Source organism: Trachurus trachurus (genome assembly GCF_905171665.1).
Source record: "Trachurus trachurus genome assembly, chromosome: 11".
Taxonomy (NCBI): domain Eukaryota; kingdom Metazoa; phylum Chordata; class Actinopteri; order Carangiformes; family Carangidae; genus Trachurus; species Trachurus trachurus.
The window spans coordinates 7,038,327-7,057,569 of record NC_139904.1 but is presented as its reverse complement, the minus strand read 5'-3'; the positions used below and the strand labels follow the sequence as shown (position 1 = coordinate 7,057,569).

The following is a 19,243-nucleotide window of genomic DNA, read 5'->3' as shown; positions in this document are numbered from 1 at the left end:
CGTGAGTTTGATTATCAGGTGCAACACAAACATTTATCAAATAATCTGACAACGATCAAATGTTCCCCGAGTGGAAAATACTCCTCATTGAACAAACTCTTAAAATTATTTAAATGAACAATGGAAACAGTGAATCACAGGTTTCAAAATGATTTCAAAAACTAGTACTACTACTACGAAACAATATATTAAATATACAGTATATTAAAAATAAATGATGTTTGACCATTTCTACAGTTCAACTTCAATTCAATCATGGCAGGCATGCAACAAGAAAACTTCAGAAAAGAGGCCCTACATTTAACTCTATGATTAAGAAGGAGAAATAAAAACACAAATATGAAAAATATAGTTAATAAAATAAAAGATTTTATTGCTAAAAACTAAAAAAAGAAAAACATCTTTTTAGTATTTTTGCAGAAACTTACTTCCAACATCCAGTCTGGTTCCTCCACCAAAAGTCCACCACAGTGATACAAAGTTATTGAGCCGTCGTACAAAAACCTCTCACTGTAGAGACACGGCTCTCTGACTCTGTCACACTGAACTACTCTTATCTACAAGATTTTATCATGAAACTTTGACATAAATGTTTTGTATCTGTTTCTTCATCATCTATTCTCTTATGTTGCAACATTTGAAGTCATCAGATTTTTTTTTTTTTAAGAATAAATATTTTTGGATCCTAAAACTGAATTTTTTGCACTTTTCAAAAAATCACAAAAAGCCAAGTATGTGCTTCTCTTTGCCATTTTAGGATTTAACAAATTAAATTAAATTAAATTTCATGAAGAAATATTCACTTACTTCCAATATCCAGTCTGGTTCCTCCACCGAACGTGTACCACAGTGATACAAAGTCATTGAGTCGTCGTACAAAAACCTCTCACTGTGGAGACACGGCTCTCTGACTCTGAAACAAACAAACTCACCATAATTAGTATGTTTGTAACGTTTTGGCAGCTGATGTGAGAAATGACAACAACACAGTATAAAAAGGACAATATGTATCGTCAATTTTTAATATTTGTTCATTTTAAGAAAAAACAACATTTTCAAAAATGTTTTAAGACATGAGAAAATATTATCTGTATTAAAGCAGAAGTGAGTGATATATTTGTGTTAATATAAGTCTTAAATAGTTATATCTTCCGACAGCAATCACTTACATAGAGTGTTTGGTCTGAATCACGGGTCTGTCAGTCACTCTGCTCTGCTCTGAGCCGAGGAGAAAACATTTATCGTATCCTACAGTTTTTATCCAATGAGGAGAGAGAACGGCATGCAGGGCTGTGTGTGCAGCCAAGGAACGCCGTGAATGTGGTGACATAGCGACGAGGACTGCTATGGTGCGTTCAAGGAAACTCGTATTTTTCCGACCGTGAAGTCGTACCAGTTCGATCTGGTACGAGTTCACCGGTCGGAAGTTACGAGTGGCCGTTATAGTGACTTTCACTGGTAAAACAGGTCGGAAAAACACGAGTGGGTTGCCTGGAACGCTACAAAGTCGTAAGTTGTGACTTGAAGCTGTAATTTACGACGCAGCATTAGCGAAAACGACCGGATCACTCACTTCTGCTTTAAAGAAGCTCAAGCAGATAAAACCTAAAAAGCACTTACTGATCAATATACTCATCAACTGATTGATCCATTGATAATCAGGATGATCAGATTGATCCCAGTCCCTGTTGGAGTCAGTCAGAGCATTTCCATAGAGAGCCACTTTGCATCAGCAGCACCATGCTCCAGTGCTCTGGGAGAGTTTATAGCCCTGAGAGTTGAAGACTGGATGACTGACAGCTGTCCTTCATGACAACACAAGACACAGAAATCCTCCTCATCAAAAACATGACTTTGGTCTCCGTCCTCATCTGGACTCTCCTCTGCTGCTGCTTCACAGGTAAAGTCCAGAGAATCCAACTCCTCTATCAACATCTGTCCCTCTGAAATGAAGCCCACAAAACCATGACTCTGTTTTATCTTTCTGTCTCTGTGTCCTCAGAGTCCAGAGGTCAATACACAGTGACTCAGCCTGGAGCAGTGAGATCTGCTGTAGGAGGCTCAGTCACCATCAACTGTAGAACCAGTCACAGGGTAGATGATGGGGTAGATGTCTACTGGTACCAGCAGAAATCTGGAGGAACTCCTAAACTTCTTATTTACTACGGCAATCGAGCATCAGGGATTCCAGATCGTTTTTACGGGCGGTGGAAGAGACACTGACTTCACTCTGAGCATCAGTGGAGTCCAGACTGAAGATGCAGCAGTTTATTATTGCAAGGGTGAATTCTTATACAGCAGTCGGTACTCGTTCACACAGTGAAAAAGCGTCGTACAAAAACCTCCCTCAGTGAAACTGAACTGAAACTGAACTGACTGCTGCAGCTGGAAGATACTGCAGAGACTGATACAGTTCACTGAGGATACACACACACACACACAGACTAATAATTTCATATATTTTACAAGATAAGATAAGATACGATAAGATTAGCCTTTATTGTCTCATAGAGTGGGGAAATTTGTCTTCGCCAATCAAGAGAGAAACACTCACATTTACAAACCCCCACCCACCTGCCCATCCATGAGACCCTTCCTCACTCAGACACCTCTACTCACACAGTAACATGCGTAATATTGCCCAGTGATAATCCATAAATCCCACAAGACAACGCTACTCTCTCTATCTCTGACTGATAGACCATAGTGTCTGTGTCCCTTGTTAAAAGACAGAAAACATATTAATATAATTATGTGTAGTGGTTCCTGCATTCATTTGTATACAATGTGAAAAGGAGAGGCGAGCTGACACAGCCTTGGGGAACTCCTGTGTATTAGAAAGTGTTGAATTGACCTTGACCTGTTGTGTCCTGTCTGTAAGAAAGGCCTGATACAATTTAACCAAGTAGGGATTCACCTCCATCTGTTGTAGCTTTGTTAAAAGGACTTGAGGCAGAATCATATTGTAGCTGAACTAAAATCCATAAAAACTGATCTAGCAAAGGCTTTAGTATCTTTTAAGTGCTTCAGTATGAGATGGGACATGGTACATAAGGCATCTCCAGTACTACTCCAGTACATCCCTATACACAAACTGATAGGGATCAAGAAGATGTTGGACCTGTCTACCAAGTTCTCCAAACATAATACGTTCAAAAGATTTGATGACGACTGACGTTATCACAACTGGTCTGTAGTTATTATTCTCTTGTGGGCACGGTGTCTTTGCCATTGTGTTGGTATAGTGTTACCAAATATACTTCAACACTGGTCTCCGACTTTATTCATTTCAGTATAAAGGTTCAGTAGACATCATATTGCATCATATTTCTACGATCTACATATTGTTTATTGTTTTTACTGATTTCAGCAGAGAAGGCATTGATGGACATCGCAGAATAAAATTATCATATTTTATAGACATTTAGTAGTGTGTGTGTGTGTCCAGTGAACTGTATCATTCTCTGCAGTATCTTCCAGCTGCAGCAGTCAGTTCAGTTTCTGTTCACTTTGACTGAGGGAGGTTTTTGTACGACGCTTTTTCACTGTGTGAACACATACTGACTGTTGATAACATGAAAACTCTGACAGTAGTAAACTGCTGCATCTTCAGCCTGGACTCCACTGATGCTCAGAGTGAAGTCAGAGTTTGATCCACTGCCTGAAAAACGACCTGGAATCCCTGATGCTCAATTGGAAGTGTAGTAGATGAGGAGTTTAGGTTTTTCTCCATCTCTCTGTTGGTACCAGTGTAAACGAATGTTGCCGTAAACATCCTGACTGGTTCTACATCTGATGGTGACTGAGCCTCCTACAGCAGATCTCACTGCTCCAGGCTGAGTCACTGTGTACTGACCTCTGGACTCTGAGGACACAGAGACAGAAAGATAAAACAGAGTCATGGTTTTGTGGGCTTCATTTCAGAGGGACAGATGTTGATAGAGGAGTTGGATTCTCTGGACTTTACCTGTGAAGCAGCAGCAGAGGAGAGTCCAGATGAGGACGGAGACCAAAGTCATGTTTTTGATGAGGAGGATTTCTGTGTCTTGTGTTGTCATGAAGGACAGCTGTCAGTCATCCAGTCTTCAACTCTCAGGACTATAAACTCTCCCAGAGCACTGGAGCATGGTGCTGCTGATGCAAAGTGGCTCTCTATGGAAATGTTCTGACTGACTCCAACAGGGACTGGGATCAATCTGATCATGCTGATTAATGGAATAAATATTAGAAATCCTGAAAAACCCAGGTTAAGGCTTTCTGAAATGTCATATATTGTACTAATTTAAACATGATCAGTCACGATACAACATGATGATGTGTTGAGGACAGCTCCAGTTGAGTGACTCTGTGTGTTTGCATATGTGTCCTTCCTCTCTGCTCCCAGCCGTTAAGAGGCCAGTGTTGATCAGTGTGTGTCCAGGCCTTTCACAGCCACTGACACCACAGCAGCTCAATGATGATGTCTGTGACTCTACTGCTGGCCACCCTGGGGCTCCTTGTTCAGGGTGAGACTCTCTGCTGAAAACTTTGCTTCAGGATGGAACCAGGTTCACCACAATGATGTTCTGCTATGATGGAGAAACACTGAGACCAGCAGCATTGACCTTCTTCCATCTATTCTCCATGTTCAAGAAATGATCCTCTTCTGTTTGGATGTTGATCTTTCTCCAAGATGGATTTGTCTCAATAACTCTTTTCCTCTTGTTCATGTTTTTCAGGTTCATCAGGAGAAGAAATCCTGACTCAGACTCCTGGAGCTCAGTCTGTTGTTCTTGGTCAGACTGTTTCTCTCAGATGTAAAGCCAGCTCAAGTATTTCTAATAACCTCCATTGGTACCTTCAGAAATCTGGAGAAGCTCCTAAACTCCTGATTCGTTACGCAACAACTCGACATTCTGGAGTTTCAGATCGTTTCAGTGGAAGTTATTCTAACACTGACTTCACTCTGACCATCAGTGGAGTTCAGACTGAAGATGCAGGAGATTATTACTGTCAGCAGAGTAACAGCTACCCGTTCACACAGTGAAAAAGCGTCGTACAAAAACCTCCCTTAGCTGCAGAGGAACTGATCTGACTCAACAGCTGCAATGAAACTAGAGCACTTAAAGTTTTCCACGATAGAAATATTGTATCTATTCAATTTATCAAGGAAAACAATGGCAACTTAAATGTTTCTAATTACAAAAATGTAAGATGCAATTTCATTAAAGCAGAAATGATTAACACAAGCAGAAATTATTAACACAAATAATAGCTGTCAGTTAATGTGAACACAAAGTTGATATTTTAAACATTTTATGAAATTGAACTAAATTTGAAATCTCATTAAAAGATCATATATTTAAACAGATTCTAAGGGCAAATTCCAAAATTTCCTAACTGAACTCCAAATAATATGAATGAAGACATTTTCATATAAGTAGGATGTTACAATTTAAATGTCAAATTTGCCACATCCACCATTATGTCACAAATCACAACCACAACTAATCATTGTTAATTTGTTGTTTAACTATTAATTATATAAATTGATTTTACACACATGAACAAGGACAAAGTACTCTACAAGAACTAATGATAGAACAAAATCATTCAAGAAACATTTGAAAACAGATCGTAAAAGGAACTGTGGCACAGATCTTAAATGTGTGTAAGTAAAATCCTGCTGCGCTGACGTTAACATTTTGATGTTTCAGTTTGTCCATTCAAGAGAGAAAATCTAAAAGAGCCAATAATCTTTTTACTACATCCACATGTTCTGACATCAGCGCAGAGAAGGTCAGATGTCACATGTGGAAGACATTCACATAGTTGCTTGTTGTCAATAAGTATTTTATTATGACTCTATGTTTCATGAACCAGCTGTTAGAGCCAAGATGTTGGAAAAGAGACAACACGTGTTTTACTTGAATGAGACGCACTGAAAAAAGCTTTGTAATCAAAGTGTTTTATTGTAATTAATTATTGAAGCAAATACCACTGTTGACATCTATGTCAGCCCTGTTAAAAACAGACACAGAGGGAGAGCTGCAGAGCTAGTGGATATCTTTCTACACTGATGATATCTGACTTTATATTTGTATTTCTGAGACCTGTACAACATTTGGTGGAGTTCTGTCAAACAACAAAGAAAATCAGCAGTTTAATAATTCTATGTTTTGAATCAGGGAGTGAAAATCATGAATTTTTGAATTGAAAATTTAAAAATAAAACATTTTGAATCCACAAAATGTTTTTTGTAGACAATTCAATTTTTGAAGGGTTAAGTTGTGTTTCATATCACTGTGAAAGTATCATTATCTGTTGTTAAAAAACAAAGACAGAATCAAAATTTATTTGATAAACAGATCTTTATTTTCTGGTAATAATGAAATTAAAAACATGAGGAAAAACTGTCAAACAAATCAGAGAGAAAGACAGGACATGATAATGAAAGAAAAAGAGAGAGTGTTAGAGAGAACAGAGTAAAACCATTAGTAGAGTCCCAGTGAGTCAGCTCAGGACTAAGGACACTGGTCTCTCCTCAGTGTCTCTGAGACCAGAGTCTGGGAGCCCTGGGTGGCCTCACAGGTCACAGAGCCCAGCTTCCTCCACTGGTCTGCAGGGAGCCTCAGGGTGCTGCTCCAGCTGTAGAGGCCGTCCTTCCCCAGCACCACGGGGCTCCTGCTCTCCTCCCAGCTGCTGCTGCTGCTGCCGTCCACCTTCCAGACCAGACTCCAGTCTGAGGGGAAGCCCTTGTTGGCCAGGCACATGAGCGTGGCCTTCCCCTGCTGCTGCAGCTCCTCACTGGAGGGGGGCAGCACCGTCAGGGTGGGACGGGTATCACCTAGGAGACACAGACCATAAACTGTCAATCCAACAGCAGCCACTTGGACACCTTTACTGTGTGAGAGCTGCTTTTGTCCTTTAAGGAGTTTCTGTCAGATGTTTTTCTGCTCCACCAGTCACTCACTCACACATTGTTTCACTTCCCTTCAAGAAGCCTCTCATGCACATCAGCACAGAGACAATCATCATACAGTTTGACCTGAAACATATCAAACTACTCTAGAAATACATCAATCTTATTTAGGAAACAATCATACATTTTTCGTGAGTTTGATTTTAAGGTGCAACACAAACATTTATCAAATAATCTGACAACGATCAAATGTTCCTCGAGTGGAAAATACTCCTAATTGAACAAACTCTTAAAACGATTTAAATGAACAATGGAAACAGTGAATCATAGGTTTCAAAAGGATTTCAAAAACTAGTACTAATACTACGAAACAATAAATTAAATATACGATATATTAAAAAACAAATGATGTTTGACCATTTCTACAGTTCAACTTCAATTCAATCATGGCAGGCATGCGACAAGAAAACTTCAGAAAAGAGGCCCTACATTTAACTCCATGATTAAGAAGGAGAAATAAAAACACAAATATGAAAAATATATTAAATAAAATAAAAGATTTTATTTGCTAAAAACTAAAAAAAGAAAAAAAAACTCTTTTTAGTATTTTTGCAGAAACTTACTTCCAACATCCAGTCTGGTTCCTCCACCAAAAGTCCACCACAGTGATACAAAGTCATTGAGCCGTCGTACAAAAACCTCTCACTGTAGAGACACGGCTCTCTGACTCTGTCACACTGAACTACTCTTATCTACAAGATTTTATCATAAAACTTTAACATAAATGTTTTGTATCTGTTTCTTTATCATCTATACTTTTATGTTGCAAAATTTGAAGTCATCAAATTTTTTTTTTTAAAGAATAAATATTTTTGGATCCTAAAACTGAAATTTTTTCACTTTGCAAAAAATCACAAAAAGCCAAGTAGCCTATGTACTTTTCTTTGCCATTTTAGGATTTAACAAATTATATTAAAGAAATATTCACTTACTTCCAATATCCAGTCTGGTTCCTCCGCCGAACGTGTACCACAGTGATACAAAGTCATTGAGTCGTCGTACAAAAACCTCTCACTGTGGAGACACGGCTCTCTGACTCTGAAACAAATAAACTCACCAGAATTAGTCTGTTTATAATGTTTTGGCAGCTGATGTGAGAAATGACAACAAAAAGGACAATATGTATCGTCAATTTTTAATATTTGTTCATTTTAAGAAAAATCTACACTTTCAAAAATGTTTTAAGACATGAATATAGTCGGAATTAAAGAAGCTCAAGCAGATAAAACCTAAACAGCATTTAAAAAGCACTTCCTTCCTCATCAACTGATTGATCCATTGATAATCAGCATGATCAGATTGATCCCAGTCCCTGGTGGAGTCAGTCAGAGCATTTCCATAGAGAGCCACTTTGCATCAGCAGCACCATGCTCCAGTGCTCTGGGAGAGTTTATAGTCCTGAGAGTTGAAGACTGGATGACTGACAGCTGTCCTTCATGACAACACAAGACACAGAAATCCTCCTCATCAAAAACATGACTTTGGTCTCCGTCCTCATCTGGACTCTCCTCTGCTGCTGCTTCACAGGTAAAGTCCAGAGAATCCAACTCCTCTATCAACATCTGTCCCTCTGAAATGAAGCCCACAAAACCATGACTCTGTTTTATCTTTCTGTCTCTGTGTCCTCAGAGTCCAGAGGACAATACACAGTGACTCAGCCTGGAGCAGTGAGCTCTGCTGTAGGAGGCTCAGTCACCATCAGATGTAGAGTCAGTTCTGCTCCGAGCTATTTCCACTGGTACCAACAGAGAGATGGAGAAAAACCTAAACTCCTCATTTATCTTACTTCCACTCGAGCATCAGGGATTCCAGGTCGTTTTACAGGCAGTGGATCAAACTCTGACTTCACTCTGAGCATCAGTGGAGTCCAGGCTGAAGATGCAGCAGTTTACTACTGTCAGAGTTACCACAGTGGTGGTGTGTTCACACAGTGAAAAAGCGTCGTACAAAAACCTCCCTCCGTGAAACTGAAGAGGAACTGAACTGACTGCTGCAGCTGGAAGATACTGCAGAGACTGATACAGTTCAGGACACACACTTCATCAGTCTACCTCCCACCTCAACAAGCCAAAAGTTTCCTCATATAAAGATAACAGTTCCAGTGAAGAAGCCCAATCAGACCATTAACATTTATAATTACAACTACATCCAGCACCCACATCCAATGTCCACAGACTGTATTAAAATCACTGCACACTGAACCCTCACATATGCAGTGTCACAATCTCTTTCTGTGGCAGAATCACTGGCACTGACATAAACATGTGTCTGAAACACAACACAAACTGCACTGCACACATACAAAAATGTTGTCAGAGGATCAAACTTAACTTTGAACACAATCAGCTGATCAACATTTTCAGGAGGATCTTTGGTATCTAATGTCTGAAACATTCGGATCAAGTATTACTGGTACAAAAATGAATCATAGCAACAAATAAAATATAAATTTTAGGGGACAGAGTATGGTGCCGTGTGGTACTCAGGGAGTAAATTAGCAGATGAACATTAAGCAAGTGAGAAAATAATCACCAGACAGGTGATGACTGATTAACACCGACACAAGAGGAACGTGAGCTGTTTATGTATTACTATCTGAAACTAAATCCAGAATTTAAGGGGATAATTGAATGAGTGAGTTGTTCCAGCAGTGAGGAGGACACAGCATGATGTGTTGAGGACAGCTCCAGTTGAGTGACTCTGTGTGTTTGCATATGTGTCCTTCCTCTCTGCTCCCAGCCGTTAAGAGGCCAGTGTTGATCAGTGTGTGTCCAGGCCTTTCACAGCCACTGACACCACAGCAGCTCAATGATGATGTCTGTGACTCTACTGCTGGCCACCCTGGGGCTCCTTGTTCAGGGTGAGACTCTCTGCTGAAAACTTTGCTTCAGGATGGAACCAGGTTCACCACAATGATGTTCTGCTATGATGGAGAAACACTGAAACCAGCAGCATTGACCTTCTTCCATCTATTCTCCATGTTCAAGAAATGATCCTCTTCTGTTTGGATGTTGATCTTTCTCCAAGATGGATTTGTCTCAATAACTCTTCTCCTCTTGTTGATGTTTTTCAGGTTCATCAGGAGAAATCATCCTGACTCAGACTCCTGGAGCTCAGTCTGTTGTTCTCGGTCAGACTGTTTCTATCAGGTGTAAACCCAGTTTAAGTTTGAGCAGATACTGTCATTGGTACCTTCAGAAACCTGGAGAAGCTCCTAAACTCCTCATTCATTACGCTACAACCCGTCAGTCTGGTGTTTCAGATCGTTTCAGTGGCAGTCAGTCAGGAACTGACTTTTCTCTGACCATCAGTAGAATCCAGAGTGAAGATGCAGGAGTTTATTATTGTGGACAGGGTGTTATAGCTGGTTACAGCTACCCGTTCACACAGTGAAAAAGCGTCGTACAAAAACCTCCCTCAGCTGCAGAGGAACTGATCTGATCCACAGCTGCACTGAAAGTAAAAGATCATAACGTCTGAAAAAAACATCATGTAGTAATCACGTTTTACACTGCACATTTTAACTTCACTACAATTAACTTCATTTTTCTTTTTTTAATTCATTTTAGTCAAAGTTCTCACTTTAAACCATTTATGACACTAAGACTGAAATCACAGACAAGTTAGTAGCTTCACATGAAGACACATCAGTGTTTCTCTTGTTCAGAATTATATTCTAAGGTTTTATTGAGAGTATTTTACTGATATATCCAACAAACACAGTGAGTGAAGGGACATGATGTTGTTGAGCTTCAGTTGTAAATCAGTTGCAGTAAAAGATTATTTCAAGTTTTTTCTTTTTCCAAGTTCTTGTTGGGAATTGTTAAATATCATTGAACAAAATAATAGACTTAAATTTATGTCATATACACTTATGCTGACAATGATTTTCAAAGTATATACAATATTTAAATCGATGTCCACACATTTTTAAATTATTTCAAGTACATTTTAACACAATCTTGATCCTTTTAGTTTTACCTACAGTATTAATCCTACCTCATATATACAACTGTTATTTAAAAATATTCACCACAATAAGAGAAAACAATCAATTCATTGATTATATGTTGATCGTTGTTGACATTGTATTGGATAAAATAATGGATTATTTATGAACATACAAAGCTGAATAAAATGAATTATATCTTAACTTTACTTCACAGTTTCATGAAACTTGACTCCCTCTAGTGGACTGCAGCGGAGGAGACTTCTACTCTGTTGGTTTTCCTCATATCATCTAACTTCTATCAGTTTTTTCATTTCATCACTGCTGATCCATGACAATGGTTTCAGAGCAAAATATGAAAAAATTAAAAAAAAACCCTCTTTTGTATCAATGTAATCTCTAAAATATGAATTCAAAATTTAAACCAAAAAGTCACAAATTAAAAAAAAAATGCCAGTCATAAAAATTGTCCTGAAAAAGTGATTATCTGAAAAAGAGAAGACACTCTTATTTAGGATGAATTAATTAACATATTAAAACTTATAAAATGAATCTCATTCATCCAAACTTCTTTTTAAACAGAACAGTGATCATTTCCAAAATTCTCAGAAAATGTGATATTTTAGAAAATGAGTAAAAAACTGTGAGAATGTTTTTTGTCCGTGTGCTCATTTTAAAATGTGAAGACATAATGGTATTATTTCTCAATGCAAAAATATAGCCAATCACATCACTGTCAAATTTCAAAAGTGAGAACAGTTAGTTTTCCACTTTGTCTGTGATGTGCTGAAGAATTCCTGAAGTTTCTTTAAAGGGATAGTTCACCCAAAATTCAAATTTCACTCATTATCTACTCACCCTCATGTCAACTAAGAGCTGTGAGAATTTTCAGAGTCCTCCGTTCCTTCTCTGAGTTACGGGGGGGTCCGTGCAGCAGTATTTGTCCATATAATGGTTGTCAATGGACACCAACTTTCTTCGTCCAAAAAGACACACCAAAAAACATCCAAATACCTCCATACTGCTCGTCTGTAATGTCCCTCTTGTACTGAAGCCCCGACATGAGAAATTGTTCCGAAAAAAAAAAGTCTATATTTTAAGCTTGTTTGTAGCGGAAGCTCCCAGTGTCTCGGTTCACTGCTCTTCCTGTGTCAGTGCCAATCTCGCGTGATTTGCACTGACCGGCGGAAAAATTTCTCATGTCGGGGCTTCAAGACTCCAGGAGTAAATTTCTTTATAGGTGATGAACATTAAGCAGGTGAACACTGTGAGACAAAATAAGAGGGACATGTGCTGTTTATGTATAAGTCAACAGTATCAGTGGCTGCACTTTAAAATTTCTTATATGAAACCATATCCAGAGTTTTAATCAATGAGGATGAATGAATGAGTGAGTTGTTCCAGCAGTGAGGAGGACACAGCATGATGTGTTGAGGACAGCTCCAGTTGAGTGACTCTGTGTGTTTGCATATGTGTCCTTCCTCTCTGCTCCCAGCCGTTAAGAGGCCAGTGTTGATCAGTGTGTGTCCAGGCCTTTCACAGCCACTGACACCACAGCAGCTCAATGATGATGTCTGTGACTCTACTGCTGGCCACCCTGGGGCTCCTTGTTCAGGGTGAGACTCTCTGCTGAAAACTTTGCTTCAGGATGGAACCAGGTTCATGATGATGATACTTGACTTTATATTTCTGTATCCCCAAAGGATACAGAGACATATCAAGTTTCAGTCTTTCAAGCAACAGAGAAGTTGACTCACCCTGCTTTCAAATCAAGGCTACCAAAGTATTAATTGAAAAATATTAAAAGTATGAGAAAAAAGATATAAAAAAACATTCACATTTGGATCCCACAAATGTTTTGTGTATATAACTCAGTGAAGACATCGATCAAGTGTTGTTTCATGACACTGACAAAACATCACCATCTTATGATGTTATAAAAACCAAAGATAGAACCAAAATTTATTTGATGAACAGATCTTTATTTTCTAGAAATAGTGAAATTACATGATAGAACACATCAGAGAGAAAGACAGAACATGGTAATGAAAGAAAGACAGAGCGAGTTAGAGACAACAGAGTAAAACCAGAGTCCCAGTGAGTCAGCTCAGGACTAAGGACACTGGTCTCTCCTCAGTGTCTCTGAGACCAGAGTCTGGGAGCCCTGGGTGGCCTCACAGGTCACAGAGCCCAGCTTCCTCCACTGGTCTGCAGGGAGCCTCAGGGTGCTGCTCCAGCTGTAGAGGCCGTCCTTCCCCAGCACCACGGGGCTCCTGCTCTCCTCCCAGCTGCTGCTGCTGCTGCCGTCCACCTTCCAGACCAGACTCCAGTCTGAGGGGAAGCCCTTGTTGGCCAGGCACATGAGCGTGGCGTTCCCCTGCTGCTGCAGCTCCTCACTGGAGGGGGGCAGCACCGTCAGGGTGGGACGGGTATCACCTAGGAGACACAGACCATAAACTGTCAATCCAACAGCAGCCACTTGGACACCTTTACTGTGTGAGAGCTGGTTTTGCCCTTTAAGGAGTTTCTGTCAGATGTTTTTCTGCTCCACCAGTCACTCACTCACACATTGTTTCACTTCCCTTCAAGAAGCCTCTCATGCACATCAGCACAGAGACAATCATCATACAGTTTGACCTGAAACATATCAAACTACACTAGAAATACATTAAGCTCATTTAGGAGCAATCATACATTTTTCGTGAGTTTGATTTTCAGGTGCAACACAAACTTTTATCAAATAATCTGACAACGATCAAATGTTCCTTGAGTGGAAAATACTCCTCATTGAGCAAACTCTTAAAGTTATTCTAATGAACAATGGAAACAGTAAATCACAGGTTTCAAAAGGGTTTCAAAAACTAGTACTCTTACTACGAAACAATAAATTAAATATACGATATATTAAAAAACAAATGATGTTTGACCATTTCTGCAGTTCAACTTCAATTCAATCATGGCAGGCATGCAACAAGAAAGGCCCTACGTTTAACTCTATGATTAAGAAGGAGAAATAAAAACACAAATATGAAAAATATACTTAATAAAATAAAAGATTTTATTTGCTAAAAACTAAAAAAAGAAAAAATCTTTTAAGTATTTTTGCAGAAACTTACTTCCAACATCCAGTCTGGTTCCTCCACCAAAAGTCCACCACAGTGATACAAACTCATTGAGCCGTCGTACAAAAACCTCTCACTGTAGAGACACGGCTCTCTGACTCTGTCACACTGAACTACTCTCATCTACAAGATTTTATCATGAAACTTTAACATAAATGTTTTGTACCTGTTTTTTTTAATTGTTTATCCTCTTTATGTTGCAAAATGTTAAGTCATTAGTTGTTGTTTTTTTAAAGAATGAACATTTTTGGATCCTAAAATTGAAATGTGTCACTTTTCAAAAAATCACAAAAAGCCAAGTATGTGCTTCTCTTTGCCATTTTAGGATTTAACAAATTAAATTAAATTAAATTTCATGAAGAAATATACACTTACTTCCAATATCCAGTCTGGTTCCTCCACCGAACGTGTACCACAGTGATACAAAGTCATTGAGCCGTCGTACAAAAACCTCTCACTGTAGAGACACGGCTCTCTGACTCTGAAACAAACAAACTCACCATAATTTGTATGTTTGTAACGTTTTGGCAGCTGATGTGAGAAATGACAACAACACAGTATAAAAAGGACAATACGTATCGTCCATTTTTAATATTTGTTCATTTTAAGAAAAATCAACATATTCAAAAATGTTTTAAGACATGAGAAAATATAGTCAGAATTAAAGAAGCTCAAGCAGATAAAACCTAAACAGCATTAAAAAAGCACTTCCTGATCAATATACTCATCAACTGATTGATCCATTGATAATCAGGATGATGAGATTGATCCCAGTCCCTGGTGGAGTCAGTCAGAGCATTTCCATAGAGAGCCACTTTGCATCAGCAGCACCATGCTCCAGTGCTCTGGGAGAGTTTATAGTCCTGAGAGTTGAAGACTGGATGACTGACAGCTGTCCTTCATGACAACACAAGACACAGAAATCCTCCTCATCAAAAACATGACTTTGGTCTCCGTCCTCATCTGGACTCTCCTCTGCTGCTGCTTCACAGGTAAAGTCCAGAGAATCCAACTCCTCTATCAACATCTGTCCCTCTGAAATGAAGCCCACAAAACCATGACTCTGTTTTATCTTTCTGTCTCTGTGTCCTCAGAGTCCAGAGGTCAATACACAGTGACTCAGCCTGGAGCAGTGAGCTCTGCTGTAGGAGGCTCAGTCACCATCAGATGTAGAGTCAGTCCTGATGTTTACAGCAACAACCGTTTAGCCTGGTACCAACAGAGAGATGGAGAAAAACCTAAACTCCTCATCTACTACGCTTCCACTCGAGAATCCGGGATTCCAGGTCGTTTTACAGGCAGTGGATTAAACTCTGACTTCACTCTGAGCATCAGTGGAGTCCAGGATGAAGATGCAGCAGTTTACTACTGTCAGAGTTATCACTACATCAACAGTAAGGACGTGTTCACACAGTGAAAAAGCGTCGTACAAAAACCTCCCTCAGTCAAACAGAACAGAAACTGAACTGACTGCTGCAGCTGGAAGATACTGCAGAGACTGATACAGTTCACTGAGTACACACACAAACACACACACACGCACACACACACGCACGCACGCACGCACGCACGCACGCACGCACGCACGCACGCACGCACACACACACACACACACACACCTACACACACACACACACACACGCACACACACACACACAGAAGATCTGTTCACAGTGTCCCCATCAGTCTACCTCCCACCTCAACAAGCCAAAAGTTTCCTCATATAAAGAGAACAGTTCCAGTGAGGAAGCCCAATCAGACCATTAACATCACAACTATCAAGCCCCTATGTCCAAGGTCATTACTAAAATCACTGCACACTGAGGCCTCATATAAGCAGTGTCACAATCCCTTTCTATGGCAGAATCACTGTCACTGACATAAACATGTGTTTGAAACACAACACAAACTGTACTTCACACATACAAAAATGTTGTCAGAGGATCAAACTTAACTTTGAACACAATCAGCTGATCAACATTTTCAGGAGGATCTTTGGTATCTAATGTCTGAAACATTCGGATCAAATATTTATTACTGGTACAAAAAATAATCATATATAGCAACAAAGAAAATATAAACTAGAGGGGACTGAGTATGGTGCCGTGTGGAACTCAGGGAGTAAATTAGCAGATGAACATTAAGCAAGTGAGAAAATAATCACCAGACAGGTGATGACTGATTAACACTGAGACAAGAGGTGCATGTGCTGTTTATGTATTACTATATGAAACTAAATCCAGAATTTTATGGGGATGAATGAATGAGTGAGTTGTTCCAGCAGTGAGGAGGACACAGCATGATGTGTTGAGGACAGCTCCAGTTGAGTGACTCTGTGTGTTTGCATATGTGTCCTTCCTCTCTGCTCCCAGCCGTTAAGAGGCCAGTGTAGATCAGTGTGTGTCCAGGCCTTTCACAGCCACTGACACCACAGCAGCTCAATGATGATGTCTGTGACTCTACTGCTGGCCACCCTGGGGCTCCTTGTTCAGGGTGAGACTCTCTGCTGAAAACTTTGCTTCAGGATGGAACCAGGTTCACCACAATGATGTTCTGCTATGATGGAGAAACACTGAAACCAGCAGCATTGACCTTCTTCCATCTATTCTCCATGTTCAAGAAATGATCCTCTTCTGTTTGGATGTTGATCTTTCTCCAAGATGGATTTGTCTCAATAACTCTTCTCCTCTTGTTGATGTTTTTCAGGTTCATCAGGAGAAATCATCCTGACTCAGACTCCTGGAGCTCAGTCTGTTGTTCTAGGTCAGACTGTTTCTCTCAGGTGTAAAGCCAGCTCAACTGTTAGTGCTGACCTACAGTGGTACCTTCAGAGACCTGGAGAAACGACTAAACTCCTGATTAATTATGTAAAAAATTACACTGGAGTCCCAGAACGTTTCAGTGGAAGTAAATCTAGTGGAACTGACTTCACTCTGACCATCAGTGGAGTTCAGACTGAAGACGCAGGAGTTTATTACTGTCAACAGAGTGAGAGTTTCCCGTTCACACAGTGATACAACGTCGTACAAAAACCTCCCTCAGCTGCAGAGGAACTTATCTGACTAAACAGCTGCACTGAAACTAAAATATGGTTTGACTTGACTTTCTGAAAAAGATTTTCCTCAAACAAATATTCTCTTTATTACATTTACAATTTAAGGTAATTTTTTTATCAAACCAGTACTATTTAATCAAATGGCTCCTTTTGAGTTGTTAACATTTCAATTCATATTTTAACAAACACATAGATGTCAAAGTCAAATAAACCTAAGCTTACTTAATTTATTGCAAAAACAATGTTATAACAAAACATTCATTTCAAATTGAACTCCCAATATCCATCAAATGAAGGATTTTTTTTTTTACAGATGGCATTACAGTTCAAATGTCTAATTTTCCCACATGAAATATTGAAGAAAAAAAGCACAGTTGAACTATATCATGGCTCTGTCATAAAGAGAAGGAGAGCTGCAGAGTGAGTGCATACTCAGTGAATATTTCATTTCATTTCATTTCATTTCTTTATTTATTGAATTGGGACAGTGCACATTCATCAACACTGACGCATTAAGTACCAGTGTAAATGTGCCGGACTTAGCACAACTGCTAAATTTCAGCCGCAGTCCCATATATATATATATCACTCTATGCTGATGATACTTGACTTTATAGCCCCAAAAGATACAGAGACATATTACATTTCTGTTTGTCAAACAACACAGAAGTTGACTAGTCCAATTTGCCATTCAAGGCTATGATGTATTAATTGAAAAACATTAAACGTATGAGAAAAAAAGTTGTTTGTGGATGTGAATGTTTTTTAAATGTTTTGTGTATACAAATCAGTGGAGGGATTGATCAAGTGTTATTTCATATCACTGACAAAGAATCATCATCTTATGACAAACCAAAGACTGAATCAAAATGTATTTGATGAACAGATATTTATTTTCTGGAAATAGTGAAATTACATGATAGAAAACTTTCAAACACATCAGAGAGAAAGACAGAACATGGTAATGAAAGAACGAGAGAGTGTTAGAGAGAACAGAGTAAAACCAGTAGTAGAGTCCCAGTGAGTCAGCTCAGGACTAAGGACACTGGTCTCTCCTCAGTGTCTCTGAGACCAGAGTCTGGGAGCCCTGGGTGGCCTCACAGGTCACAGAGCCCAGCTTCCTCCACTGGTCTGCAGGGAGCCTCAGGGTGCTGCTCCAGCTGTAGAGGCCGTCCTTCCCCAGCACCACGGGGCTCCTGCTCTCCTCCCAGCTGCTGCTGCTGCTGCCGTCCACCTTCCAGACCAGACTCCAGTCTGAGGGGAAGCCCTTGTTGGCCAGGCACATGAGCGTGGCCTTCCCCTGCTGCTGCAGCTCCTCACTGGAGGGGGGCAGCACCGTCAGGGTGGGGCGGGTATCACCTATAGGAGACACAGAGCACAACGTGTCAATCCAACAGCAGCCACTTGGACACCTTTACTGTGTGAGAGCTGGTTTTGTCCTTTAAGGAGTTTCTGTCAGATGTTTTTCTGCTCCACCAGTCACTCACTCACACATTGTTTCACTTCCCTTCAAGAAGCCTCTCATGCACATCAGCACAGAGACAATCATCATACAGTTTGACCTGAAACATATCAAACTACTCTAGAAATACATTAAGCTTACATACATTTCATACATTTTCTGTGAGTTTGATTTTCAGGTGCAACACAAACAGATTTATAATAATATATAATAATCTGACAATGATGAAATGTTCCTCGAGTGGAAAATACTCCTCATTAAACAAACTCTTAAAATGATTTAAATGAACAATGGAAACAGTGAATCACAGGTTCCAAAGGATTTCAAAAACTAGTACTACTACTACGAAACAATATATTAAATATACAGTATATTAAAAAACAAATGATATTTGACCATTTCTACAGTTCAACTTCAATTCAGTCATGACAGGCATGCGACAAGAAAACTTCAGAAAAGAGGCCCTACATTTAACTCTATGATTAAGAAGGAGAAATAAAAACACAAATATGAAAAATATAGTAAATAAAATAAAAGATTTCACTCGCTAAAAACTAAAAAAAAACTAAACTCTTTTTAGTATTTTTGCAGAAACTTACTTCCAACATCCAGTCTGGTTCCTCCACCAAAAGTCCACCACAGTGATACAAACTCATTGAGCCGTCGTACAAAAACCTCTCACTGTAGAGACACG

General features: G+C 39.4%; 3 gene segments (V, D, J or C); all 3 read right to left on the bottom strand.

Annotated features, from left to right (window-relative positions):
- Positions 1 to 6,503: 6,503 nt before the first annotated feature.
- Positions 6,504 to 6,960, bottom strand: LOC310993889 (Ig kappa-b4 chain C region-like). The segment is given in 2 exons: positions 6,957 to 6,960; positions 6,504 to 6,826 (listed from the first exon to the last, which is right to left on the bottom strand).
- A 6,063-nt stretch (positions 6,961 to 13,023) lies between these two features.
- LOC310993888 (Ig kappa-b4 chain C region-like) lies at positions 13,024 to 13,480 on the bottom strand. The segment is given in 2 exons: positions 13,477 to 13,480; positions 13,024 to 13,346 (listed from the first exon to the last, which is right to left on the bottom strand).
- Positions 13,481 to 18,123: 4,643 nt separating this feature from the next.
- Positions 18,124 to 18,582, bottom strand: LOC310993887 (Ig kappa-b4 chain C region-like). The segment is given in 2 exons: positions 18,579 to 18,582; positions 18,124 to 18,446 (listed from the first exon to the last, which is right to left on the bottom strand).
- Positions 18,583 to 19,243: the final 661 nt, after the last annotated feature.